The sequence below is a fragment of the Podarcis liolepis genome (genome assembly GCF_965112155.1).
Source record: "Podarcis liolepis genome assembly, chromosome: 1".
NCBI classification, from domain to species: domain Eukaryota; kingdom Metazoa; phylum Chordata; class Lepidosauria; order Squamata; family Lacertidae; genus Podarcis; species Podarcis liolepis.
In genome coordinates, this window is record NC_139554.1 from 123,919,190 (window position 1) to 123,946,200 (window position 27,011).

Below are 27,011 nucleotides of genomic sequence, written 5' to 3' on the forward strand. Positions count from 1 at the left end.
TGTTGCAAATTCTCCCCTGAAAGGTTTGGCCGTGGAAACAGAAGGCTTTTTGTCATAGGAAAGGAAATCAGCCCTCGACAACTTTACCTGTGAAAAAAAAAATTTCTAAGCCCCGGGGTCACAATTTCAGCAAAAATCTGAAATTCTCCAGTTCACTCAAAAATGGTGCCAAACTGTTGCAAATTCTCCCCAGAAAGGTTTGGCGGTGGAAACAGAAGGCTTTCTGTCATAGGAAATGAAATCAGCCTTCGACAACTTTACCTGTGAAAAAAAAAATTCTAAGCCCCGGGGTCACAACTTCAGCAAAAATCTGAAATTCTCCAATTCTCTCAAAAATGGTGCCAAACTGTTGCAAATTCTCCCCTTAAAGGTTTGGCGGTTGAAACAGAAGGCTTTTTGTCATAGGAAATGAAATCAGCCCTCGACAACTTTACCTGTGAAAAAAATAAATTCTAAGCCCCGGGGTCACAATTTCAGCAAAAATCTGCAATTCTCCAGTTGACTCAAAAATGGTGCCAAACTGTTGCAAATTCTCCCCTGAAAGGTTTGGCGGTGGAAACAGAAGGCTTTTTGTCATAGGAAAGGAAATCAGCCCTCGAAGACAAAACCTGTGAAAAAAAAAATTCTAAGCCCCGGGGTCACAACTTCAGCAAAAATCTGAAATTCTCCAATTCTCTCAAAAATGGTGCTAAAATGTTGCAAATTCTCCCCTGAAAGGTTTGGCGGTGGAAACAGAAGGCTTTTTGTCATAGGAAAGGAAATCAGCCCTCGACAACTTTACCTGTGAAAAAAAAATTTCTAAGTCCCGGGGTCACAATTTCAGCAAAAATCTGAAATTCTGCAATTCTCTCAAAAATGGTGCCAAACTGTTGCAAATTCTCCCCTGAAAGGTTTGGCGGTGGAAACAGAAGGCTTTTGGTCATAGGAAATGAAATCAGCCCTCGAAGACAAAACCTGTGGAAAAAAAAAATTCTAAACCCCGGGGTCACAACTTCAGCAAAAATCTGAAATTCTCCAGTTCACTAAAAAATGATGCCAAACTGTTGCAAATTCTCCCCTGAAAGGTTTGGCGGTGGAAACAGAAGGCTTTTTGTCATAGGAAAGGAAATCAGCCCTCAACAACTTTACCTGTGAAAAAAATAAATTCTAAGCCCCGGGGTCACAATTTCAGCAAAAATCTGAAATTCTCCAGTTCACTCAAAAATGGTGCCAAACTGTTGCAAATTCTCCCCTGAAAGGTTTGGCGGTGGAAACAGAAGGCTTTTTGTCATAGGAAATGAAATCAGCCCTCGAAGACAAAACCTGTGGGAAAAAAAATTTCTAAGCCCCGGGGTCACAATTTCAGCAAAAATCTGAAATTCTCCAGTTCACTCAAAAATGGTGCCAAACTGTTGCAAATTCTCCCCTGAAAGGTTTGGCGGTGGAAACAGAAGTCTTTTTGTCATAGGAAAGGAAATCAGCCCTCGACAACTTTACCTGTGAAAAAAAAAATTTCTAACCCCCGGGGTCACAATTTCAGCAAAAATCTGAAATTGTCCAATTCTCTCAAAAATGGTGCTAAACTGTTGCAAATTCTCCCCTGAAAGGTTTGGCGGTGGAAACAGAAGGCTTTTTGTCATAGGAAATGAAATCAGCCCTCGACAACTTTACCTGTGAAGAAAAAAATTCTAAGCCCCGGGGTCACAATTTCAGCAAAAATCTGAAATTCTCCAATTCTCTCAAAAACGGTGCTAAACTGTTGCAAATTCTCCCCTGAAAGGTTTGGCGGTGGAAACAGAAGGCTTTTTGTCATAGGAAATGAAATCAGCCCTCGACAACTTTACCTGTGAAAAAAAAAATTCTAAGCCCTGGGGTCACAACTTCAGCAAAAATCTGAAATTCTCCAATTCTCTCAAAAATGGTGCCAAACTGTTGCAAATTCTCCCCTGAAAGGTTTGGCGGTGGAAACAGAAGGCTTTTTGTCATAAGAAATGAAATCAGCCCTCGAAGACAAAACCTGTGCAAAAAAAAAATTCTAAGCCCCGGGGTAACAATTTCAGCAAAAATCTGAAATTCTCCAATTCTCTCAAAAATGGTGCTAAACTGTTGCAAATTCTCCCCTGAAAGGTTTGGCGGTGGAAACAGAAGGCTTTTTGTCATAGGAAAGGAAATCAGCCCTCGACAACTTTACTTGTGAAAAAAAAAATTTCTAAGCCCCGGGATCACAATTTCAGCAAAAATCTGAAATTCTCCAGTTGACTCAAAAATGGTGCCAAACTGTTGCAAATTCTCCCCTGAAAGGTTTGGCGGTGGAAACAGAAGTCTTTTTGTCATAGGAAAGGAAATCAGCCCTCGACAACTTTACCTGTGAAAAAAAAAATTTCTAACCCCCGGGGTCACAATTTCAGCAAAAATCTGAAATTGTCCAATTCTCTCAAAAATGGTGCTAAACTGTTGCAAATTCTCCCCTGAAAGGTTTGGTGGTGGAAACAGAAGGCTTTTTGTCATAGGAAATGAAATCAGCCCTCGACAACTTTACCTGTGAAGAAAAAAATTCTAAGCCCCGGGGTCACAATTTCAGCAAAAATCTGAAATTCTCCAATTCTCTCAAAAACGGTGCTAAACTGTTGCAAATTCTCCCCTGAAAGGTTTGGCGGTGGAAACAGAAGGCTTTTTGTCATAGGAAATGAAATCAGCCCTCGACAACTTTACCTGTGAAAAAAAAAATTCTAAGCCCTGGGGTCACAACTTCAGCAAAAATCTGAAATTCTCCAATTCTCTCAAAAATGGTGCCAAACTGTTGCAAATTCTCCCCTGAAAGGTTTGGCGGTGGAAACAGAAGGCTTTTTGTCATAAGAAATGAAATCAGCCCTCGAAGACAAAACCTGTGCAAAAAAAAAATTCTAAGCCCCGGGGTAACAATTTCAGCAAAAATCTGAAATTCTCCAATTCTCTCAAAAATGGTGCTAAACTGTTGCAAATTCTCCCCTGAAAGGTTTGGCGGTGGAAACAGAAGGCTTTTTGTCATAGGAAAGGAAATCAGCCCTCGACAACTTTACTTGTGAAAAAAAAAATTTCTAAGCCCCGGGATCACAATTTCAGCAAAAATCTGAAATTCTCCAGTTGACTCAAAAATGGTGCCAAACTGTTGCAAATTCTCCCCTGAAAGGTTTGGCGGTGGAAACAGAAGTCTTTTTGTCATAAGAAATAAAATCAGCCCTCGAAGACAAAACCTGTGGGAAAAAAAAATTCTAAGCCCCGGGGTCACAATTTCAGCAAAAATCTGAAATTCTCCAATTCTCTCAAAAATGGTGCCAAACTGTTGCAAATTCTCCCCTTAAAGGTTTGGCGGTGGAAACAGAAGGCTTTTGGTCATAGGAAATGAAATCAGCCCTCGAAGACAAAACCTGTGAAAAAAAAAAATTCTAAACCCCGGGGTCACAACTTCAGCAAAAATCTGAAATTCTCCAGTTCACTCAAAAATGATGCCAAACTGTTGCAAATTCTCCCCTGAAAGGTTTGGAGGTGGAAACAGAAGGCTTTTTGTCATAGGAAATGAAATCAGCCCTCGACAACTTTACTTGTGAAAAAAAAAATTTCTAAGCCCCGGGATCACAATTTCAGCAAAAATCTGAAATTCTCCAGTTGACTCAAAAATGGTGCCAAACTGTTGCAAAATCTCCCCTGAAAGGTTTGGCGGTGGAAACAGAAGTCTTTTTGTCATAAGAAATGAAATCAGCCCTCGAAGACAAAACCTGTGGAAAAAAAAAATTCTAAGCCCCGGGGTCACAATTTCAGCAAAAATCTGAAATTCTCCAATTCTCTCAAAAATGGTGCCAAACTGTTGCAAATTCTCCCCTTAAAGGTTTGGCGGTGGAAACAGAAGGCTTTTGGTCATAGGAAATGAAATCAGCCCTCGAAGACAAAACCTGTGAAAAAAAAAAATTCTAAACCCCGGGGTCACAACTTCAGCAAAAATCTGAAATTCTCCAGTTCACTCAAAAATGATGCCAAACTGTTGCAAATTCTCCCCTGAAAGGTTTGGAGGTGGAAACAGAAGGCTTTTTGTCATAGGAAATGAAATCAGCCCTCGACAACTTTACTTGTGAAAAAAAAAATTTCTAAGCCCCGGGATCACAATTTCAGCAAAAATCTGAAATTCTCCAGTTGACTCAAAAATGGTGCCAAACTGTTGCAAAATCTCCCCTGAAAGGTTTGGCGGTGGAAACAGAAGTCTTTTTGTCATAAGAAATGAAATCAGCCCTCGAAGACAAAACCTGTGGAAAAAAAAAATTCTAAGCCCCGGGGTCACAATTTCAGCAAAAATCTGAAATTCTCCAATTCTCTCAAAAATGGTGCCAAACTGTTGCAAATTCTCCCCTGAAAGGTTTGGCGGTGGAAACAGAAGGCTCTTTGTCATAGGAAATGAAATCAGCCCTCGACAACTTTACCTGTGAAAAAAAAATTTCTAAGTCCCGGGGTCACAATTTCAGCAAAAATCTGAAATTCTGCAATTCTCTCAAAAATGGTGCCAAACTGTTGCAAATTCTCCCCTGAAAGGTTTGGCGGTGGAAACAGAAGGCTTTTGGTCATAGGAAATGAAATCAGCCCTCGAAGACAAAACCTGTGGAAAAAAAAAATTCTAAACCCCGGGGTCACAACTTCAGCAAAAATCTGAAATTCTCCAGTTCACTCAAAAATGATGCCAAACTGTTGCAAATTCTCCCCTGAAAGGTTTGGCGGTGGAAACAGAAGGCTTTCTGTCATAGGAAAGGAAATCAGCCCTCGACAACTTTACCTGTGAAAAAAATAAATTCTAAGCCCCGGGGTCACAATTTCAGCAAAAATCTGAAATTCTCCAGTTCACTCAAAAATGGTGCCAAACTGTTGCAAATTCTCCCCTGAAAGGTTTGGCGGTGGAAACAGAAGGCTTTTTGTCATAGGAAAGGAAATCAGCCCTCGAAGACAAAACCTGTGGAAAAAAAAAATTCTAAGCCCCGGGGTCACAACTTCAGCAAAAATCTGAAATTCTCCAATTCTCTCAAAAATGGTGCCAAACTGTTGCAAATTCTCCCCTTAAAGGTTTGGCGGTGGAAACAGAAGGCTCTTTGTCATAGGAAATGAAATCAGCCCTCGACAACTTTACCTGTGAAAAAAATAAATACTAAGCCCAGGGGTCACAATTTCAGCAAAAATCTGAAATTCTCCAGTTCACTCAAAAATGGTGCCAAACTGTTGCAAATTCTCCCCTGAAAGGTTTGGCGGTGGAAACAGAAGGCTTTTTGTCATAGGAAAGGAAATCAGCCCTCGACAACTTTACCTGTGAAAAAAAAAATTCTAAGCCCCGGGGTCACAATTTCAGCAAAAATCTGAAATTGTCCAATTCTCTCAAAAATGGTGCTAAACTGTTGCAAATTCTCCCCTGAAAGGTTTGGCCGTGGAAACAGAAGGCTTTTTGTCATAGGAAAGGAAATCAGCCCTCGACAACTTTACCTGTGAAAAAAAAAATTTCTAAGCCCCGGGGTCACAATTTCAGCAAAAATCTGAAATTCTCCAGTTCACTCAAAAATGGTGCCAAACTGTTGCAAATTCTCCCCAGAAAGGTTTGGCGGTGGAAACAGAAGGCTTTCTGTCATAGGAAATGAAATCAGCCTTCGACAACTTTACCTGTGAAAAAAAAAATTCTAAGCCCCGGGGTCACAACTTCAGCAAAAATCTGAAATTCTCCAATTCTCTCAAAAATGGTGCCAAACTGTTGCAAATTCTCCCCTTAAAGGTTTGGCGGTTGAAACAGAAGGCTTTTTGTCATAGGAAATGAAATCAGCCCTCGACAACTTTACCTGTGAAAAAAATAAATTCTAAGCCCCGGGGTCACAATTTCAGCAAAAATCTGCAATTCTCCAGTTGACTCAAAAATGGTGCCAAACTGTTGCAAATTCTCCCCTGAAAGGTTTGGCGGTGGAAACAGAAGGCTTTTTGTCATAGGAAAGGAAATCAGCCCTCGAAGACAAAACCTGTGAAAAAAAAAATTCTAAGCCCCGGGGTCACAACTTCAGCAAAAATCTGAAATTCTCCAATTCTCTCAAAAATGGTGCTAAAATGTTGCAAATTCTCCCCTGAAAGGTTTGGCGGTGGAAACAGAAGGCTTTTTGTCATAGGAAAGGAAATCAGCCCTCGACAACTTTACCTGTGAAAAAAAAATTTCTAAGTCCCGGGGTCACAATTTCAGCAAAAATCTGAAATTCTGCAATTCTCTCAAAAATGGTGCCAAACTGTTGCAAATTCTCCCCTGAAAGGTTTGGCGGTGGAAACAGAAGGCTTTTGGTCATAGGAAATGAAATCAGCCCTCGAAGACAAAACCTGTGAAAAAAAAAAATTCTAAACCCCGGGGTCACAACTTCAGCAAAAATCTGAAATTCTCCAGTTCACTCAAAAATGATGCCAAACTGTTGCAAATTCTCCCCTGAAAGGTTTGGCGGTGGAAACAGAAGGCTTTTTGTCATAGGAAAGGAAATCAGCCCTCGACAACTTTACCTGTGAAAAAAATAAATTCTAAGCCCCGGGGTCACAATTTCAGCAAAAATCTGAAATTCTCCAGTTCACTCAAAAATGGTGCCAAACTGTTGCAAATTCTCCCCTGAAAGGTTTGGCGGTGGAAACAGAAGGCTTTTTGTCATAGGAAATGAAATCAGCCCTCGAAGACAAAACCTGTGGGAAAAAAAATTTCTAAGCCCCGGGGTCACAATTTCAGCAAAAATCTGAAATTCTCCAGTGCACTCAAAAATGGTGCCAAACTGTTGCAAATTCTCCCCTGAAAGGTTTGGCGGTGGAAACAGAAGTCTTTTTGTCATAGGAAAGGAAATCAGCCCTCGACAACTTTACCTGTGAAAAAAAAAATTTCTAAGCCCCGGGGTCACAATTTCAGCAAAAATCTGAAATTGTCCAATTCTCTCAAAAATGGTGCTAAACTGTTGCAAATTCTCCCCTGAAAGGTTTGGCGGTGGAAACAGAAGGCTTTTTGTCATAGGAAATGAAATCAGCCCTCGACAACTTTAAGTGTGAAAAAAATAAATTCTAAGCCCCGGGGTCACAATTTCAGCAAAAATCTGCAATTCTCCAGTTGACTCAAAAATGGTGCCAAACTGTTGCAAATTCTCCCCTGAAAGGTTTGGCGGTGGAAACAGAAGGCTTTTTGTCATAGGAAAGGAAATCAGCCCTCGAAGACAAAACCTGTGAAAAAAAAAATTCTAAGCCCCGGGGTCACAACTTCAGCAAAAATCTGAAATTCTCCAATTCTCTCAAAAATGGTGCTAAAATGTTGCAAATTCTCCCCTGAAAGGTTTGGCGGTGGAAACAGAAGGCTTTTTGTCATAGGAAAGGAAATCAGCCCTCGACAACTTTACCTGTGAAAAAAAAATTTCTAAGTCCCGGGGTCACAATTTCAGCAAAAATCTGAAATTCTGCAATTCTCTCAAAAATGGTGCCAAACTGTTGCAAATTCTCCCCTGAAAGGTTTGGCGGTGGAAACAGAAGGCTTTTGGTCATAGGAAATGAAATCAGCCCTCGAAGACAAAACCTGTGAAAAAAAAAAATTCTAAACCCCGGGGTCACAACTTCAGCAAAAATCTGAAATTCTCCAGTTCACTCAAAAATGATGCCAAACTGTTGCAAATTCTCCCCTGAAAGGTTTGGCGGTGGAAACAGAAGGCTTTTTGTCATAGGAAAGGAAATCAGCCCTCGACAACTTTACCTGTGAAAAAAATAAATTCTAAGCCCCGGGGTCACAATTTCAGCAAAAATCTGAAATTCTCCAGTTCACTCAAAAATGGTGCCAAACTGTTGCAAATTCTCCCCTGAAAGGTTTGGCGGTGGAAACAGAAGGCTTTTTGTCATAGGAAATGAAATCAGCCCTCGAAGACAAAACCTGTGGGAAAAAAAATTTCTAAGCCCCGGGGTCACAATTTCAGCAAAAATCTGAAATTCTCCAGTGCACTCAAAAATGGTGCCAAACTGTTGCAAATTCTCCCCTGAAAGGTTTGGCGGTGGAAACAGAAGTCTTTTTGTCATAGGAAAGGAAATCAGCCCTCGACAACTTTACCTGTGAAAAAAAAAATTTCTAAGCCCCGGGGTCACAATTTCAGCAAAAATCTGAAATTGTCCAATTCTCTCAAAAATGGTGCTAAACTGTTGCAAATTCTCCCCTGAAAGGTTTGGCGGTGGAAACAGAAGGCTTTTTGTCATAGGAAATGAAATCAGCCCTCGACAACTTTACCTGTGAAAAAAAAAATTCTAAGCCCCGGGGTCACAATTTCAGCAAAAATCTGAAATTCTCCAATTCTCTCAAAAACGGTGCTAAACTGTTGCAAATTCTCCCCTGAAAGGTTTGGCGGTGGAAACAGAAGGCTTTTTGTCATAGGAAATGAAATCAGCCCTCGACAACTTTACCTGTGAAAAAAAAAATTCTAAGCCCTGGGGTCACAACTTCAGCAAAAATCTGAAATTCTCCAATTCTCTCAAAAATGGTGCCAAACTGTTGCAAATTCTCCCCTGAAAGGTTTGGCGGTGGAAACAGAAGTCTTTTTGTCATAGGAAAGGAAATCAGCCCTCGACAACTTTACCTGTGAAAAAAAAAATTTCTAAGCCCCGGGGTCACAATTTCAGCAAAAATCTGAAATTGTCCAATTCTCTCAAAAATGGTGCTAAACTGTTGCAAATTCTCCCCTGAAAGGTTTGGCGGTGGAAACAGAAGGCTTTTTGTCATAGGAAATGAAATCAGCCCTCGACAACTTTACCTGTGAAAAAAAAAATTCTAAGCCCCGGGGTCACAATTTCAGCAAAAATCTGAAATTCTCCAATTCTCTCAAAAACGGTGCTAAACTGTTGCAAATTCTCCCCTGAAAGGTTTGGCGGTGGAAACAGAAGGCTTTTTGTCATAGGAAATGAAATCAGCCCTCGACAACTTTACCTGTGAAAAAAAAAAATTCTAAGCCCTGGGGTCACAACTTCAGCAAAAATCTGAAATTCTCCAATTCTCTCAAAAATGGTGCCAAACTGTTGCAAATTCTCCCCTGAAAGGTTTGGCGGTGGAAACAGAAGGCTTTTTGTCATAAGAAATGAAATCAGCCCTCGAAGACAAAACCTGTGCAAAAAAAAAATTCTAAGCCCCGGGGTAACAATTTCAGCAAAAATCTGAAATTCTCCAATTCTCTCAAAAATGGTGCCAAACTGTTGCAAATTCTCCCCTGAAAGGTTTGGCGGTGGAAACAGAAGGCTTTTGGTCATAGGAAATGAAATCAGCCCTCGAAGACAAAACCTGTGGAAAAAAAAAATTCTAAACCCCGGGGTCACAACTTCAGCAAAAATCTGAAATTCTCCAGTTCACTCAAAAATGATGCCAAACTGTTGCAAATTCTCCCCTGAAAGGTTTGGCGGTGGAAACAGAAGGCTTTTTGTCATAGGAAATGAAATCAGCCCTCGACAACTTTACCTGTGAAAAAAATAAATTCTAAGCCCCGGGGTCACAATTTCAGCAAAAATCTGAAATTCTCCAGTTCACTCAAAAATGGTGCCAAACTGTTGCAAATTCTCCCCTGAAAGGTTTGGCGGTGGAAACAGAAGGCTTTTTGTCATAGGAAATGAAATCAGCCCTCGAAGACAAAACCTGTGGGGGAAAAAAATTCTAAGCCCCGGGGTCACAACTTCAGCAAAAATCTGAAATTCTCCAATTCTCTCAAAAATGGTGCTAAACTGTTGCAAATTCTCGCCTGAAAGGTTTGGCGGTGGAAACAGAAGGCTGTTTTTCATAGGAAAGGAAATCAGCCCTCGACAACTTTACCTGTGAAAAAAAAAATTTCTAAGCCCCGGGGTCACAATTTCAGCAAAAATCTGAAATTGTCCAATTCTCTCAAAAATGGTGCTAAACTGTTGCAAATTCTCACCTGAAAGGTTTGGCGGTGGAAACAGAAGGCTTTTTGTCATAGGAAAGGAAATCAGCCCTCGACAACTTTACCTGTGAAAAAAAAAAATTCTAAGCCCCGGGGTCACAATTTCAGCAAAAATCTGAAATTCTCCAGTTCACTCAAAAATGGTGCCAAACTGTTGCAAATTCTCCCCTGAAAGGTTTGGCGGTGGAAACAGAAGTCTTTTTCTCATAGGAAATGAAATCAGCCCTCGAAGACAAAACCTGTGGGAAAAAAAATTTCTGAGCCCCGGGGTCACAACTTCAGCAAAAATCTGAAATTCTCCAATTCTCTCAAAAATGGTGCTAAACTGTTGCAAATTCTCCCCTGAAAGGTTTGGCGGTGGAAACAGAAGGCTTTTTGTCATAGGAAAGGAAATCAGCCCTCGACAACTTTACCTGTGAAAAAAAAAATTTCTAAGCCCCGGGGTCACAATTTCAGCAAAAATCTGAAATTGTCCAATTCTCTCAAAAATGGTGCTAAACTGTTGCAAATTCTCCCCTGAAAGGTTTGGCGGTGGAAACAGAAGGCTTTTTGTCATAGGAAATGAAATCAGCCCTCGACAACTTTACCTGTGAAAAAAAAAATTCTAAGCCCCGGGGTCACAATTTCAGCAAAAATCTGAAATTCTCCAATTCTCTCAAAAACGGTGCTAAACTGTTGCAAATTCTCCCCTGAAAGGTTTGGCGGTGGAAACAGAAGGCTTTTTGTCATAGGAAATGAAATCAGCCCTCGACAACTTTACCTGTGAAAAAAAAAATTCTAAGCCCTGGGGTCACAACTTCAGCAAAAATCTGAAATTCTCCAATTCTCTCAAAAATGGTGCCAAACTGTTGCAAATTCTCCCCTGAAAGGTTTGGCGGTGGAAACAGTAGGCTTTTTGTCATAAGAAATGAAATCAGCCCTCGAAGACAAAACCTGTGCAAAAAAAAAATTCTAAGCCCCGGGGTAACAATTTCAGCAAAAATCTGAAATTCTCCAATTCTCTCAAAAATGGTGCCAAACTGTTGCAAATTCTCCCCTGAAAGGTTTGGCGGTGGAAACAGAAGGCTTTTTGTCATAGGAAAGGAAATCAGCCCTCGACAACTTTACCTGTGAAAAAAAAAAATTCTAAGCCCCGGGGTCACAATTTCAGCAAAAATCTGAAATTGTCCAATTCTCTCAAAAATGGTGCTAAACTGTTGCAAATTCTCCCCTGAAAGGTTTGGCGGTGGAAACAGAAGGCTTTTTGTCATAGGAAAGGAAATCAGCCCTCGACAACTTTACTTGTGAAAAAAAAAAATTCTAAGCCCCGGGATCACAATTTCAGCAAAAATCTGAAATTCTCCAGATGACTCAAAAATGGTGCCAAACTGTTGCAAATTCTCCCCTGAAAGGTTTGGCGGTGGAAACAGAAGTCTTTTTGTCATAAGAAATGAAATCAGCCCTCGAAGACAAAACCTGTGGGGAAAAAAAATTCTAAGCCCCGGGGTCACAATTTCAGCAAAAATCTGAAATTCTCCAATTCTCTCAAAAATGGTGCCAAACTGTTGCAAATTCTCCCCTGAAAGGTTTGGCGGTGGAAACAGAAGGCTCTTTGTCATAGGAAATGAAATCAGCCCTCGACAATTTTACCTGTGAAAAAAATAAATTCTAAGCCCCGGGGTCACAATTTCAGCAAAAATCTGAAATTCTCCAGTTCACTCAAAAATGGTGCCAAACTGTTGCAAATTCTCCCCTGAAAGGTTTGGCGGTGGAAACAGAAGGCTTTTTGTCATAGGAAATGAAATCAGCCCTCGACAACTTTACCTGTGGAAAAAAAAATTCTAAGCCCCGGGGTCACAACTTCAGCAAAAATCTGAAATTCTCCAATTCTCTCAAAAATGGTGCCAAACTGTTGCAAATTCTCCCCTGAAAGGTTTGGCGGTGGAAACAGAAGGCTTTTTGTCATAGGAAAGGAAATCAGCCCTCGACAACTTTACCTGTGAAAAAAATAAATTCTAAGCCCCGGGGTCACAATTTCAGCAAAAATCTGAAATTCTCCAGTTCACTCAAAAATGGTGCCAAACTGTTGCAAATTCTCCCCTGAAAGGTTTGGCGGTGGAAACAGAAGGCTTTTTGTCATAGGAAAGGAAATCAGCCCTCGACAACTTTACCTGTGAAAAAAAAAATTCTAAGCCCCGGGGTCACAATTTCAGCAAAAATCTGAAATTCTCCAATTCTCTCAAAAATGGTGCTAAACTGTTGCAAATTCTCCCCTGAAAGGTTTGGCGGTGGAAACAGAAGGCTTTTTGTCATAGGAAAGGAAATCAGCCCTCGGCAACTTTACTTGTGAAAAAAAAAAATTCTAAGCCCCGGGATCACAATTTCAGCAAAAATCTGAAATTCTCCAGTTGACTCAAAAATGGTGCCAAACTGTTGCAAATTCTCCCCTGAAAGGTTTGGCGGTGCAAACAGAAGTCTTTTTGTCATAAGAAATAAAATCAGCCCTCGAAGACAAAACCTGTGGAAAAAAAAAATTCTAAGCCCCGGGGTCACAATTTCAGCAAAAATCTGAAATTCTCCAATTCTCTCAAAAATGGTGCCAAACTGTTGCAAATTCTCCCCTTAAAGGTTTGGCGGTGGAAACAGAAGGCTCTTTTTCATAGGAAATGAAATCAGCCCTCGACAACTTTACCTGTGAAAAAAATAAATTCTAAGCCCCGGGGTCACAATTTCAGCAAAAATCTGAAATTCTCCAGTTCACTCAAAAATGGTGCCAAACTGTTGCAAATTCTCCCCTGAAAGGTTTGGCGGTGGAAACAGAAGGCTTTTTGTCATAGGAAATGAAATCAGCCCTCGACAACTTTACCTGTGAAAAAAAAAAATTCTAAGCCCCGGGGTCACAACTTCAGCAAAAATCTGAAATTCTCCAATTCTCTCAAAAATGGTGCCAAACTGTTGCAAATTCTCCCCTGAAAGGTTTGGCGGTGGAAACAGAAGTCTTTTTGTCATAAGAAATAAAATCAGCCCTCGAAGACAAAACCTGTGGAAAAAACAAAATTCTAAGCCCCGGGGTCACAATTTCAGCAAAAATCTGAAATTCTCCAATTCTCTCAAAAATGGTGCCAAACTGTTGCAAATTCTCCCCTGAAAGGTTTGGCGGTGGAAACAGAAGGCTTTTTGTCATAGGAAAGGAAATCAGCCCTCGAAGACAAAACCTGTGAAAAAAAAAAATTCTAAGCCCCGGGGTCACAATTTCAGCAAAAATCTGAAATTCTCCAATTCTCTCAAAAATGGTGCCAAACTGTTGCAAATTCTCCCCTGAAAGGTTTGGCGGTGGAAACAGAAGTCTTTTTGTCATAAGAAATGAAATCAGCCCTCAACAACTTTACTTGTGAAAAAAAAAATTTCTAAGCCCCGGGGTAACAACTTCAGCAAAAATCTGAAATTCTCCAGTTGACTCAAAAATGGTGCCAAACTGTTGCAAATTCTCCCCTGAAAGGTTTGGCGGTGGAAACAGAAGTCTTTTTGTCATAAGAAATGAAATCAGCCCTCGAAGACAAAACCTGTGGAAAAAAAAATTCTAAGCCCCGGGGTCACAATTTCAGCAAAAATCTGAAATTCTCCAATTCTCTCAAAAATGGTGCCAAACTGTTGCAAATTCTCCCCTTAAAGGTTTGGCGGTGGAAACAGAAGGCTCTTTGTCATAGGAAATGAAATCAGCCCTCGACAACTTTACCTGTGAAAAAAATAAATTCTAAGCCCCGGGGTCACAATTTCAGCAAAAATCTGAAATTCTCCAGTTCACTCAAAAATGGTGCTAAACTGTTGCAAATTCTCCCCTGAAAGGTTTGGCGGTGGAAACAGAAGGCTTTTTGTCATAGGAAATGAAATCAGCCCTCGACAACTTTACCTGTGAAAAAAAAAATTCTAAGCCCTGGGGTCACAACTTCAGCAAAAATCTGAAATTCTCCAATTCTCTCAAAAATGGTGCCAAACTGTTGCAAATTCTCCCCTGAAAGGTTTGGCGGTGGAAACAGTAGGCTTTTTGTCATAAGAAATGAAATCAGCCCTCGAAGACAAAACCTGTGCAAAAAAAAAATTCTAAGCCCCGGGGTAACAATTTCAGCAAAAGTCTGAAATTCTCCAATTCTCTCAAAAATGGTTCCAAACTGTTGCAAATTCTCCCCTGAAAGGTTTGGCGGTGGAAACAGAAGGCTTTTTGTCATAGGAAAGGAAATCAGCCCTCAACAACTTTACCTGTGAAAAAAAAAAATTCTAAGCCCCGGGGTCACAATTTCAGCAAAAATCTGAAATTGTCCAATTATCTCAAAAATGGTGCTAAACTGTTGCAAATTCTCCCCTGAAAGGTTTGGCGGTGGAAACAGAAGGCTTTTTGTCATAGGAAAGGAAATCAGCCCTCGACAACTTTACTTGTGAAAAAAAAAAATTCTAAGCCCCGGGATCACAATTTCAGCAAAAATCTGAAATTCTCCAGATGACTCAAAAATGGTGCCAAACTGTTGCAAATTCTCCCCTGAAAGGTTTGGCGGTGGAAACAGAAGTCTTTTTGTCATAAGAAATGAAATCAGCCCTCGAAGACAAAACCTGTGGGAAAAAAAAATTCTAAGCCCCGGGGTCAAAATTTCAGCAAAAATCTGAAATTGTCCAATTCTCTCAAAAATGGTGCCAAACTGTTGCAAATTCTCCCCTTAAAGGTTTGGCGGTGGAAACAGAAGGCTCTTTGTCATAGGAAATGAAATCAGCCCTCGACAATTTTACCTGTGAAAAAAATAAATTCTAAGCCCCGGGGTCACAATTTCAGCAAAAATCTGAAATTCTCCAGTTGACTCAAAAATGGTGCCAAACTGTTGCAAATTCTCCCCTGAAAGGTTTGGCGGTGGAGACAGAAGGCTTTTTGTCATAGGAAATGAAATCAGCCCTCGAAGACAAAACCTGTGGGGAAAAAAAATTCTAAGCCCCGGGGTCACAATTTCTGCAAAAATCTGAAATTCTCCAATTCTCTCAAAAATGGTGCCAAACTGTTGCAAATTCTCCCCTTAAAGGTTTGGCGGTGGAAACAGCAGGCTCTTTGTCATAGGAAATGAAATCAGCCCTCGACAACTTTACCTGTGAAAAAAATAAATTCTAAGCCCCGGGGTCACAATTTCAGCAAAAATCTGAAATTCTCCAGTTCACTCAAAAATGGTGCCAAACTGTTGCAAATTCTCCCCTGAAAGGTTTGGCGGTGGAAACAGAAGGCTTTTTGTCATAGGAAATGAAATCAGCCCTCAACAACTTTACCTGTGAAAAAAAAAAATTCTAAGCCCCGGGGTCACAACTTCAGCAAAAATCTGAAATTCTCCAATTCTCTCAAAAATGGTGCCAAACTGTTGCAAATTCTCCCCTGAAAGGTTTGGCGGTGGAAACAGAAGTCTTTTTGTCATAAGAAATGAAATCAGCCCTCGAAGACAAAACCTGTGGGGAAAAAAAATTCTAAGCCCCGGGGTAACAATTTCAGCAAAAATCTTAAATTCTCCAATTCTCTCAAAAATGGTGCCAAACTGTTGCAAATTCTCCCCTGAAAGGTTTGGCGGTGGAAACAGAAGGCTTTTTGTCATAGGAAAGGAAATCAGCCCTCGACAACTTTACCTGTGAAAAAAATAAATTCTAAGCCCCGGGGTCACAATTTCAGCAAAAATCTGAAATTCTCCAGTTCACTCAAAAATGGTGCCAAACTGTTGCAAATTTTCCCCTGAAAGGTTTGGCGATGGAAACAGAAGGTTTTTTGTCATAGGAAATGAAATCAGCCCTCGAAGACAAAACCTGTGAAAAAAAAAATTCTAAGCCCCGGGGTCACAACTTCAGCAAAAATCTGAAATTCTCCAATTCTCTCAAAAATGGTGCTAAACTGTTGCAAATTCTCCCCTGAAAGTTTTGGCCGTGGAAACAGAAGGCTTTTTGTCATAGGAAAGGAAATCAGCCCTCGACAACTTTACCTGTGAAAAAAAAAAATTATAAGCCCCGGGGTCACAATTTCAGCAAAAATCTGAAATTCTCCAATTCTCTCAAAAATGGTGCCAAACTGTTGCAAATTCTCCCCTGAAAGGTTTGGCGGTGGAAACAGAAGTCTTTTTGTCATAAGAAATAAAATCAGCCCTCGAAGACAAAACCTGTGGAAAAAAAAAATTCTAAGCCCCGGGGTCACAATTTCAGCAAAAATCTGAAATTCTCCAATTCTCTCAAAAATGGTGCCAAACTGTTGCAAATTCTCCCCTGAAAGGTTTGGCGGTGGAAACAGAAGTCTTTTTGTCATAAGAAATGAAATCAGCCCTCGAAGACAAAACCTGTGGAAAAAAAAAATTCTAAGCCCCGGGGTCACAATTTCTGCAAAAATCTGAAATTCTCCAATTCTCTCAAAAATGGTGCCAAACTGTTGCAAATTCTCCCCTTAAAGGTTTGGCGGTGGAAACAGAAGGCTCTTTGTCATAGGAAATGAAATCAGCCCTCGACAACTTTACCTGTGAAAAAAACAAATTCTAAGCCCCGGGGTCACAATTTCAGCAAAAATCTGAAATTCTCCAGTTCACTCAAAAATTGTGCCAAACTGTTGCAAATTCTCCCCTGAAAGGTTTGGCGGTGGAAACAGAAGGCTTTTTGTCATAGGAAATGAAATCAGCCCTCAACAACTTTACCTGTGAAAAAAAAAAATTCTAAGCCCCGGGGTCACAATTTCAGCAAAAATCTTAAATTCTCCAATTCTCTCAAAAATGGTGCCAAACTGTTGCAAATTCTCCCCTGAAAGGTTTGGCGGTGGAAACAGAAGGCTTTTTGTCATAGGAAAGGAAATCAGCCCTCGACAACTTTACCTGTGAAAAAAATAAATTCTAAGCCCCGGGGTCACAATTTCAGCAAAAATCTGAAATTCTCCAGTTCACTCAAAAATGGTGCCAAACTGTTGCAAATTTTCCCCTGAAAGGTTTGGCGATGGAAACAGAAGGTTTTTTGTCATAGGAAATGAAATCAGCCCTCGAAGACAAAACCTGTGGAAAAAAAAAATTCTAAGCCCCGGGGTCACAACTTCAGCAAAAATCTGAAATTCTCCAATTCTCTCAAAAATGGTGCTAAACTGTTGCAAATTCTCCCCTGAAAGGTTTGGCGGTGGAAACAGAAGGCTTTTTGTCATAGGAAAGGAAATCAGCCCTCGACAACTTTACCTGTGAAAAAAAAAATTCTAAGCCCCGGGGTCACAATTTCAGCAAAAATCTGAAATTCTCCAATTCTCTCAAAAATGGTGCCAAACTGTTGCAAATTCTCCCCTGAAAGGTTTGGCGGTGGAAACAGAAGGCTTTTTGTCATAGGAAAGGAAATCAGCCCTCGACAACTTTACCTGTGAAAAAAAAAATTCGAAGCCCCGGGGTCACAATTTCAGCAAAAATCTGAAATTCTCCAATTCTCTCAAAAATGGTGCTAAACTGTTGCAAATTCTCCCCTGAAAGGTTTGGCCGTGGAAACAGAAGGCTTTTTGTCATAGGAAAGGAAATCAGCCCTCGACAACTTTACCTGTGAAAAAAAAAATTTCTAAGCCCCGGGGTCACAATTTCAGCAAAAATCTGAAATTCTCCAGTTCACTCAAAAATGGTGCCAAACTGTTGCAAATTCTCCCCAGAAAGGTTTGGCGGTGGAAACAGAAGGCTTTCTGTCATAGGAAATGAAATCAGCCCTCGACAACTTTACCTGTGAAAAAAATAAATTCTAAGCCCCGGGGTCACAATTTCAGCAAAAATCTGAAATTCTCCAGTTCACTCAAAAATGGTGCCAAACTGTTGCAAATTCTCCCCTGAAAGGTTTGGCGGTGGAAACAGAAGGCTTTTTGTCATAGGAAATGAAATCAGCCCTCAACAACTTTACCTGTGAAAAAAAAAAATTCTAAGCCCCGGGGTCACAATTTCAGCAAAAATCTTAAATTCTCCAATTCTCTCAAAAATGGTGCCAAACTGTTGCAAATTCTCCCCTGAAAGGTTTGGCGGTGGAAACAGAAGGCTTTTTGTCATAGGAAAGGAAATCAGCCCTCGACAACTTTACCTGTGAAAAAAATAAATTCTAAGCCCCGGGGTCACAATTTCAGCAAAAATCTGAAATTCTCCAGTTCACTCAAAAATGGTGCCAAACTGTTGCAAATTTTCCCCTGAAAGGTTTGGCGATGGAAACAGAAGGTTTTTTGTCATAGGAAATGAAATCAGCCCTCGAAGACAAAACCTGTGGGGAAAAAAATTTCTAAGCCCCGGGGTCACAACTTCAGCAAAAATCTGAAATTCTCCAATTCTCTCAAAAATGGTGCTAAACTGTTGCAAATTCTCCCCTGAAAGGTTTGGCGGTGGAAACAGAAGGCTTTTTGTCATAGGAAAGGAAATCAGCCCTCGACAACTTTACCTGTGAAAAAAAAAATTCTAAGCCCCGGGGTCACAATTTCAGCAAAAATCTGAAATTCTCCAATTCTCTCAAAAATGGTGCTAAACTGTTGCAAATTCTCCCCTGAAAGGTTTGGCCGTGGAAACAGAAGGCTTTTTGTCATAGGAAAGGAAATCAGCCCTCGACAACTTTACCTGTGAAAAAAAAAATTTCTAAGCCCCGGGGTCACAATTTCAGCAAAAATCTGAAATTCTCCAGTTCACTCAAAAATGGTGCCAAACTGTTGCAAATTCTCCCCAGAAAGGTTTGGCGGTGGAAACAGAAGGCTTTCTGTCATAGGAAATGAAATCAGCATTCGACAACTTTACCTGTGAAAAAAAAAATTCTAAGCCCCGGGGTCACAACTTCAGCAAAAATCTGAAATTCTCCAATTCTCTCAAAAATGGTGCCAAACTGTTGCAAATTCTCCCCTTAAAGGTTTGGCGGTTGAAACAGAAGGCTTTTTGTCATAGGAAATGAAATCAGCCCTCGACAACTTTACCTGTGAAAAAAATAAATTCTAAGCCCCGGGGTCACAATTTCAGCAAAAATCTGAAATTCTCCAGTTCACTCAAAAATGGTGCCAAACTGTTGCAAATTCTCCCCTGAAAGGTTTGGCGGTGGAAACAGAAGGCTTTTTGTCATAGGAAAGGAAATCAGCCCTCGACAACTTTACCTGTGAAAAAAATAAATTCTAAGCCCCGGGGTCACAATTTCAGCAAAAATCTGAAATTCTCCAGTTCACTCAAAAATGGTGCCAAACTGTTGCAAATTTTCCCCTGAAAGGTTTGGCGATGGAAACAGAAGGTTTTTTGTCATAGGAAATGAAATCAGCCCTCGAAGACAAAACCTGTGGGGAAAAAAATTTCTAAGCCCCGGGGTCACAACTTCAGCAAAAATCTGAAATTCTCCAATTCTCTCAAAAATGGTGCTAAACTGTTGCAAATTCTCCCCTGAAAGGTTTGGCGGTGGAAACAGAAGGCTTTTTGTCATAGGAAAGGAAATCAGCCCTCGACAACTTTACCTGTGAAAAAAAAAATTCTAAGCCCCGGGGTCACAATTTCAGCAAAAATCTGAAATTCTCCAATTCTCTCAAAAATGGTGCCAAACTGTTGCAAATTCTCCCCTGAAAGGTTTGGCGGTGGAAACAGAAGGCTTTTTGTCATAGGAAAGGAAATCAGCCCTCGACAACTTTACCTGTGAAAAAAAAAAATTCTAAGCCCCGGGGTCACAATTTCAGCAAAAATCTGAAATTCTCCAATTCTCTCAAAAATGGTGCTAAACTGTTGCAAATTCTCCCCTGAAAGGTTTGGCCGTGGAAACAGAAGGCTTTTTGTCATAGGAAAGGAAATCAGCCCTCGACAACTTTACCTGTGAAAAAAAAAATTTCTAAGCCCCGGGGTCACAATTTCAGCAAAAATCTGAAATTCTCCAGTTCACTCAAAAATGGTGCCAAACTGTTGCAAATTCTCCCCAGAAAGGTTTGGCGGTGGAAACAGAAGGCTTTCTGTCATAGGAAATGAAATCAGCATTCGACAACTTTACCTGTGAAAAAAAAAATTCTAAGCCCCGGGGTCACAACTTCAGCAAAAATCTGAAATTCTCCAATTCTCTCAAAAATGGTGCCAAACTGTTGCAAATTCTCCCCTGAAAGGTTTGGCGGTGGAAACAGAAGTCTTTTTGTCATAGGAAATCAAATCAGCCCTCGACAACTTTACCTGTGAAAAAAATAAATTCTAAGCCCCGGGGTCACAACTTCAGCAAAAATCTGAAATTCTCCAATTCTCTCAAAAATGGTGCTAAACTGTTGCAAATTCTCCCCTGAAAGTTTTGGCCGTGGAAACAGAAGGCTTTTTGTCATAGGAAAGGAAATCAGCCCTCGACAACTTTACCAATGAAAAAAAAAAAATAAAAGCCCCGGGGTCACAATTTCAGCAAAAATCTGAAATTCTCCAATTCTCTCAAAAATGGTGCCAAACTGTTGCAAATTCTCCCCTGAAAGGTTTGGCGGTGGAAACAGAAGTCTTTTTGTCATAAGAAATAAAATCAGCCCTCGAAGACAAAACCTGTGGAAAAAAAAAATTCTAAGCCCCGGGGTCACAATTTCAGCAAAAATCTGAAATTCTCCAATTCTCTCAAAAATGGTGCCAAACTGTTGCAAATTCTCCCCTGAAAGGTTTGGCGGTGGAAACAGAAGTCTTTTTGTCATAAGAAATGAAATCAGCCCTCGAAGACAAAACCTGTGGGAAAAATAAATTCTAAGCCCCGGGGTCACAATTTCAGCAAAAATCTGAAATTCTCCAGTTCACTCAAAAATGGTGCCAAACTGTTGCAAATTCTCCCCTGAAAGGTTTGGCGGTGGAAACAGAAGGCTTTTTGTCATAGGAAAGGAAATCAGCCCTCGACAACTTTACCTGTGGAAAAAAAAAATTCTAAGCCCCGGGGTCACAATTTCAGCAAAAATCTGAAATTCTCCAATTCTCTCAAAAATGGTGCTAAACTGTTGCAAATTCTCCCCTGAAAGGTTTGGCCATGGAAACAGAAGGCTTTTTGTCATAGGAAAGGAAATCAGCCCTCGACAACTTTACCTGTGGAAAAAATAAATTCTAAGCCCCGGGGTCACAATTTCAGCAAAAATCTGAAATTCTCCATTTCACTCAAAAATGGTGCCAAACTGTTGCAAATTCTCCCCAGAAAGGTTTGGCGGTGGAAACAGAAGGCTTTCTGTCATAGGAAATGAAATCAGCCTTCGACAACTTTACCTGTGAAAAAAAAAATTCTAAGCCCCGGGGTCACAACTTCAGCAAAAATCTGAAATTCTCCAATTCTCTCAAAAATGGTGCCAAACTGTTGCAAATTCTCCCCTTAAAGGTTTGGCGGTTGAAACAGAAGGCTTTTTGTCATAGGAAATGAAATCAGCCCTCGACAACTTTACCTGTGAAAAAAATAAATTCTAAGCCCCGGGGTCACAATTTCAGCAAAAATCTGAAATTCTCCAGTTCACTCAAAAATGGTGCCAAACTGTTGCAAATTCTCCCCTGAAAGGTTTGGCGGTGGAAACAGAAGGCTTTTTGTCATAGGAAAGGAAATCAGCCCTCGAAGAAAAAACCTGTGAAAAAAAAAATTCTAAGCCCCGGGGTCACAACTTCAGCAAAAATCTGAAATTCTCCAATTCTCTCAAAAATGGTGCTAAAATGTTGCAAATTCTCCCCTGAAAGGTTTGGCGGTGGAAACAGAAGGCTTTTTGTCATAGGAAAGGAAATCAGCCCTCGACAACTTTACCTGTGAAAAAAAAATTTCTAAGTCCCGGGGTCACAATTTCAGCAAAAATCTGAAATTCTGCAATTCTCTCAAAAATGGTGCCAAACTGTTGCAAATTCTCCCCTGAAAGGTTTGGCAGTGGAAACAGAAGGCTTTTGGTCATAGGAAATGAAATCAGCCCTCGAAGACAAAACCTGTGGAAAAAAAAATTCTAAGCCCCGGGGTCACAACTTCAGCAAAAATCTGAAATTCTCCAGTTCACTCAAAAATGATGCCAAACTGTTGCAAATTCTCCCCTGAAAGGTTTGGCGGTGGAAACAGAAGGCTTTTTGTCATAGGAAAGGAAATCAGCCCTCGACAACTTTACCTGTGAAAAAAATAAATTCTAAGCCCCGGGGTCACAATTTCAGCAAAAATCTGAAATTCTCCAGTTCACTCAAAAATGGTGCCAAACGGTTGCAAATTCTCCCCTGAAAGGTTTGGCGGTGGAAACAGAAGGCTTTTTGTCATAGGAAATGAAATCAGCCCTCGAAGACAAAACCTGTGGGAAAAAAAATTTCTAAGCCCCGGGGTCACAACTTCAGCAAAAATCTGAAATTCTCCAATTCTCTCAAAAATGGTGCTAAACTGTTGCAAATTCTCCCCTGAAAGGTTTGGCGGTGGAAACAGAAGGCTTTTTTTCATAGGAAAGGAAATCAGCCCTCGACAACTTTACCTGTGAAAAAAAAAATTTCTAAGCCCCGGGGTCACAATTTCAGCAAAAATCTGAAATTCTCCAATTCTCTCAAAAATGGTGCTAAACTGTTGCAAATTCTCCCCTGAAAGGTTTGGCGGTGGAAACAGAAGGCTTTTTGTCATAGGAAAGGAAATCAGCCCTCGACAACTTTACCTGTGAAAAAAAAAAAATTCTAAGCCCCGGGGTCACAATTTCAGCAAAAATCTGAAATTCTCCAATTCTCTCAAAAATGGTGCTAAACTGTTGCAAATTCTCCCCTGAAAGGTTTGGCCGTGGAAACAGAAGGCTTTTTGTCATAGGAAAGGAAATCAGCCCTCGACAACTTTACCTGTGAAAAAAAAAATTTCTAAGCCCCGGGGTCACAATTTCAGCAAAAATCTGAAATTCTCCAGTTCACTCAAAAATGGTGCCAAACTGTTGCAAATTCTCCCCTGAAAGGTTTGGCGGTGGAAACAGAAGGCTTTTTGTCATAGGAAAGGAAATCAGCCCTCGAAGAAAAAACCTGTGAAAAAAAAAATTCTAAGCCCCGGGGTCACAACTTCAGCAAAAATCTGAAATTCTCCAATTCTCTCAAAAATGGTGCTAAAATGTTGCAAATTCTCCCCTGAAAGGTTTGGCGGTGGAAACAGAAGGCTTTTTGTCATAGGAAAGGAAATCAGCCCTCGACAACTTTACCTGTGAAAAAAAAATTTCTAAGTCCCGGGGTCACAATTTCAGCAAAAATCTGAAATTCTGCAATTCTCTCAAAAATGGTGCCAAACTGTTGCAAATTCTCCCCTGAAAGGTTTGGCGGTGGAAACAGAAGGCTTTTTGTCATAGGAAAGGAAATCAGCCCTCGACAACTTTACCTGTGAAAAAAAAAAAATTCTAAGCCCCGGGGTCACAATTTCAGCAAAAATCTGAAATTCTCCAATTCTCTCAAAAATGGTGCTAAACTGTTGCAAATTCTCCCCTGAAAGGTTTGGCCGTGGAAACAGAAGGCTTTTTGTCATAGGAAAGGAAATCAGCCCTCGACAACTTTACCTGTGAAAAAAAAAATTTCTAAGCCCCGGGGTCACAATTTCAGCAAAAATCTGAAATTCTCCAGTTCACTCAAAAATGGTGCCAAACTGTTGCAAATTCTCCCCTGAAAGGTTTGGCGGTGGAAACAGAAGGCTTTTTGTCATAGGAAAGGAAATCAGCCCTCGAAGAAAAAACCTGTGAAAAAAAAAATTCTAAGCCCCGGGGTCACAACTTCAGCAAAAATCTGAAATTCTCCAATTCTCTCAAAAATGGTGCTAAAATGTTGCAAATTCTCCCCTGAAAGGTTTGGCGGTGGAAACAGAAGGCTTTTTGTCATAGGAAAGGAAATCAGCCCTCGACAACTTTACCTGTGAAAAAAAAATTTCTAAGTCCCGGGGTCACAATTTCAGCAAAAATCTGAAATTCTGCAATTCTCTCAAAAATGGTGCCAAACTGTTGCAAATTCTCCCCTGAAAGGTTTGGCAGTGGAAACAGAAGGCTTTTGGTCATAGGAAATGAAATCAGCCCTCGAAGACAAAACCTGTGGAAAAAAAAATTCTAAGCCCCGGGGTCACAACTTCAGCAAAAATCTGAAATTCTCCAGTTCACTCAAAAATGATGCCAAACTGTTGCAAATTCTCCCCTGAAAGGTTTGGCGGTGGAAACAGAAGGCTTTTTGTCATAGGAAAGGAAATCAGCCCTCGACAACTTTACCTGTGAAAAAAATAAATTCTAAGCCCCGGGGTCACAATTTCAGCAAAAATCTGAAATTCTCCAGTTCACTCAAAAATGGTGCCAAACGGTTGCAAATTCTCCCCTGAAAGGTTTGGCGGTGGAAACAGAAGGCTTTTTGTCATAGGAAATGAAATCAGCCCTCGAAGACAAAACCTGTGGGAAAAAAAATTTCTAAGCCCCGGGGTCACAACTTCAGCAAAAATCTGAAATTCTCCAATTCTCTCAAAAATGGTGCTAAACTGTTGCAAATTCTCCCCTGAAAGGTTTGGCGGTGGAAACAGAAGGCTTTTTTTCATAGGAAAGGAAATCAGCCCTCGACAACTTTACCTGTGAAAAAAAAAATTTCTAAGCCCCGGGGTCACAATTTCAGCAAAAATCTGAAATTCTCCAATTCTCTCAAAAATGGTGCTAAACTGTTGCAAATTCTCCCCTGAAAGGTTTGGCGGTGGAAACAGAAGGCTTTTTGTCATAGGAAAGGAAATCAGCCCTCGACAACTTTACCTGTGAAAAAAAAAAAATTCTAAGCCCCGGGGTCACAATTTCAGCAAAAATCTGAAATTCTCCAATTCTCTCAAAAATGGTGCTAAACTGTTGCAAATTCTCCCCTGAAAGGTTTGGCCGTGGAAACAGAAGGCTTTTTGTCATAGGAAAGGAAATCAGCCCTCGACAACTTTACCTGTGAAAAAAAAAATTTCTAAGCCCCGGGGTCACAATTTCAGCAAAAATCTGAAATTCTCCAGTTCACTCAAAAATGGTGCCAAACTGTTGCAAATTCTCCCCTGAAAGGTTTGGCGGTGGAAACAGAAGGCTTTTTGTCATAGGAAAGGAAATCAGCCCTCGAAGACAAAACCTGTGAAAAAAAAAATTCTAAGTCCCGGGGTCACAATTTCAGCAAAAATCTGAAATTCTGCAATTCTCTCAAAAATGGTGCCAAACTGTTGCAAATTCTCCCCTGAAAGGTTTGGCGGTGGAAACAGAAGGCTTTTGGTCATAGGAAATGAAATCAGCCCTCGAAGACAAAACCTGTGAAAAAAAAAATTCTAAACCCCGGGGTCACAACTTCAGCAAAAATCTGAAATTCTCCAATTCTCTCAAAAATGGTGCTAAAATGTTGCAAATTCTCCCCTGAAAGGTTTGGCGGTGGAAACAGAAGGCTTTTTGTCATAGGAAAGGAAATCAGCCCTCGACAACTTTACCTGTGAAAAAAAAATTTCTAAGTCCCGGGGTCACAATTTCAGCAAAAATCTGAAATTCTGCAATTCTCTCAAAAATGGTGCTAAACTGTTGCAAATTCTCCCCTGAAAGGTTTGGCCGTGGAAACAGAAGGCTTTTTGTCATAGGAAAGGAAATCAGCCCTCGACAACTTTACCTGTGAAAAAAAAAAATTCTAAGCCCCGGGGTCACAATTTCAGCAAAAATCTGAAATTCTCCAGTTCACTCAAAAATGGTGCCAAACTGTTGCAAATTCTCCCCTGAAAGGTTTGGCGGTGGAAACAGAAGGCTTTCTGTCATAGGAAATGAAATCAGCCTTCGACAACTTTACCTGTGAAAAAAAAAATTCTAAGCCCCGGGGTCACAACTTCAGCAAAAATCTGAAATTCTCCAATTCTCTCAAAAATGGTGCCAAACTGTTGCAAATTCTCCCCTGAAAGGTTTGGCGGTGGAAACAGAAGGCTTTTTGTCATAGGAAATGAAATCAGCCCTTGACAACTTTACCTGTGAAAAAAATAAATTCTAAGCCCCGGGGTCACAATTTCAGCAAAAATCTGAAATTCTCCAGTTCACTCAAAAATGGTGCCAAACTGTTGCAAATTCTCCCCTGAAAGGTTTGGCGGTGGAAACAGAAGGCTTTTTGTCATAGGAAAGGAAATCAGCCCTCGAAGACAAAACCTGTGAAAAAAAAAATTCTAAGTCCCGGGGTCACAATTTCAGCAAAAATCTGAAATTCTCCAATTCTCTCAAAAATGGTGCCAAACTGTTGCAAATTCTCCCCTGAAAGGTTTGGCGGTGGAAACAGAAGTCTTTTTGTCATAAGAAATGAAATCAGCCCTCGAAGACAAAACCTGTGGAAAAAAAAAATTCTAAGCCCCGGGATAACAATTTCAGCAAAAATCTGAAATTCTCCAATTCTCTCAAAAATGGTGCCAAACTGTTGCAAATTCTCCCCTGAAAGGTTTGGCGGTGGAAACAGAAGGCTTTTTGTCATAGGAAAGGAAATCAGCCCTCGACAACTTTACCTGTGAAAAAAATAAATTCTAAGCCCCGGGGTCACAATTTCAGCAAAAATCTGAAATTCTCCAGTTCACTCAAAAATGGTGCCAAACTGTTGCAAATTCTCCCCTGAAAGGTTTGGCGGTGGAAACAGAAGGCTTTTTGTCATAGGAAATGAAATCAGCCCTCGAAGACAAAACCTGTGGGGAAAAAAATTTCTAAGCCCCGGGGTCACAACTTCAGCAAAAATCTGAAATTCTCCAATTCTCTCAAAAATGGTGCTAAACTGTTGCAAATTCTCCCCTGAAAGGTTTGGCGGTGGAAACAGAAGGCTTTTTTTCATAGGAAAGGAAATCAGCCCTCGACAACTTTACCTGTGAAAAAAAAAATTTCTAAGCCCCGGGGTCACAATTTCAGCAAAAATCTGAAATTCTCCAATTCTCTCAAAAATGGTGCTAAACTGTTGCAAATTCTCCCCTGAAAGGTTTGGCGGTGGAAACAGAAGGCTTTTTGTCATAGGAAAGGAAATCAGCCCTCGACAACTTTACCTGTGAAAAAAAAAAATTCTAAGCCCCGGGGTCACAATTTCAGCAAAAATCTGAAATTCTCCAATTCTCTCAAAAATGGTGCTAAACTGTTGCAAATTCTCCCCTGAAAGGTTTGGCCGTGGAAACAGAAGGCTTTTTGTCATAGGAAAGGAAATCAGCCCTCGACAA